General features: G+C 41.9%; 1 long non-coding RNA gene across 2 annotated transcripts in view; it reads right to left on the bottom strand.

Annotated features, from left to right (window-relative positions):
- Positions 1-511: 511 nt before the first annotated feature.
- LOC134456239 (uncharacterized) overlaps positions 512-2236 on the bottom strand; it is an 8550-nt gene continuing 6825 nt past the window's right edge. Inside the window, exons 2-3 of one of the 2 annotated variants that reach the window (XR_010036276.1) lie at positions 1209-1287; positions 512-656 (exon numbers count right to left, since the gene is read on the bottom strand). This is a non-coding gene — a long non-coding RNA (uncharacterized LOC134456239). Of the gene's footprint in view, positions 660-1208; positions 1288-2236 lie in introns of both variants that reach the window. The other variant, XR_010036275.1, reaches the window with a different exon arrangement.

Here is a 2236-nt window from a genome sequence, read left to right on the forward strand (position 1 = left end):
ATAAAATGATATAATGAGTGGTTTAATGGAAATTTATACCTTGGTTTTCTCTAAAACCTCATCGGGTTGATTGGGTAAACGAATCTGTTGAACGTTTTTTTTTTCTCCCTATACCAACTCAAGGACAGATATGTACAGTACATTCACATGTTTTATTTCAGTCAAGTTGTGAACCGCTGTAAAGCTTATTTCTGTAAATGAATAACATATTTGTGTTGAACATTAGAACTTATCCCATGACCAGGCATATGCCATTGGTTTACTGTTCTACACATGAGGAGACAGATCATTGTGTGCCATTCGATTGCAAGCTTACTCTTACATAGCTCCAATGCTATGCTAATAACATGCACAGGGCAATTAAATGGAAAGCATTTGTGAAGATTGTAAGGGGGTTGTAATTCCTATGTAATTGCACTTTCATGTGTGTTTTTTCAGATTTGCCCTGAGGCAGAACATCTTTATTGCAGAAACTTAACTCTTAGATAGTTTTTCTTTCTCCTGAGCATGTATGACTCCAGTTTAATTTTTTCAAAATCCTCATAAGCTCTTGGTTGGGTTTCCCCCATCTCCACTCCTTATTCGGAGGGTCGGTGAAGCCATGCAAGGGAAACCATCCATGGGGCTCATCTCATCCAAGCCATGACTTCATCTTGCTGCTATCATGAGGACACATCTCAATCAATCTGACAATCTGATCAATCAATCAACCAATCAATCAATTTAGAAATCATGAAAATAGAGATAGAATATTTAGAAAACAGTTTCTATAATTGTGCAGACCGATTGCTGTATATGAAACAATGCAAATCACACAAACCCAAATGTGTTTCATAGGCCTATATCTAAACCCAAATGTGTTTCATATATTTCAACTGCATATAAACTTGCATGATGCTGCTATCCAGCTTATTGTCCCACCCATTTCAGCCTTTTTCATGCTCTCACAACATTTCCTGTCTGCTACTGTAGTTCTGGAAAGGCTACCAATAGCCCTTCTGAATGATTTGACATTAGCAACTGCTAGGCTACTCAAATAGTAATGGCGCCACCCTTGGATATATGGTATACGGTGGATTATGAGGTGGATAGCTCTTTGACAAAAGGCTACTAACTGAATGCTGAAAAGCCATTCAACCCGTTTACAGTTAACGACTCTGCGAAATTGGGAACAGCATGTTAACGCGAAAAGTAATCATTGGTGTTACCTATCAGGTGATGAGCGGACAACCAAATCTACAGCCAAGAAACTGGGTCTGCTAAAGACGAGCATCCTCTTGGGTAAACCTATGGGGGGAAAAAACACACACAACATCAACAACTTAAGCCACGGACGGCAGACCGAAGGGCTGTTCCTATGGATACAGAGACCTCCATCGGTGAAGTCCCCTCCCTTGGGCTGCATGGTGCTGCTGTTAGGCAGTGGAAATGCATAGACCTGTTAAGTGAGGGAACAGTGGAACAGGCACTGTGGAAATATCCCAAGTGACACCAACACAGAAGAGAAAGAAAGAAAAAAAAAAACACACTCAGCAATTATGTGATAGCAATGAGCTGACCTCTACATGGTGACCACTGAAAGCTATGAAAAAACAAACCCCAACCAAAACAAAACAAGCACCCTGTGGAGAACATGAGCAAAGCAAGCACTAGTAAATCAATGTTTATTTTGCTGTCCTGATGTAAACAAGCTGAAGTATGCTTTGCACCAACACAAAGGGAGGGGAGGGTATAGTGAGGGAGATGGGGTATTCAATTGGAAAGACTGATCCACAAGACTGATGCGCTCTGGGCCGCCAGTCAAAGTCAATTTTCATTATTTTGCCCTTATTTTTAAAAGCCGCTCAGTATCCTAGAGTGCAGCTTGGGTAAGCAGCAGTGACTGCTACTTAGGCCGAGCCGAGCAAATACACATGCCGACGAATCAGTCCACGGCCGTAATTAAGATTTCAAACTATCTTAATAAATCTTGGGCATTTTGCTGGACCATCAATCAACGTTTGCCTCCTCTCTTTTTCTCTTGCATGTCCTCCCACCTCTCCTAGTCCTCTCCTCTTGGACAGGGCTTGTGAGTGTTGATGGAAAAGGATGCCTTCGGTTAGGACAGGCTGTTAGTCATTTCCATTTTGTGCTGCTCAAGACGACAATTAGACATGTCCGCAATGGATGGAACTGTCTTGGGGATGGAGATAGCAGTGGTTGCCATTGACTGCATGCACCAGTGCACAGACGGCAT

Source organism: Engraulis encrasicolus, chromosome 10 (genome assembly GCF_034702125.1).
Source record: "Engraulis encrasicolus isolate BLACKSEA-1 chromosome 10, IST_EnEncr_1.0, whole genome shotgun sequence".
NCBI lineage: Eukaryota > Metazoa > Chordata > Actinopteri > Clupeiformes > Engraulidae > Engraulis > Engraulis encrasicolus.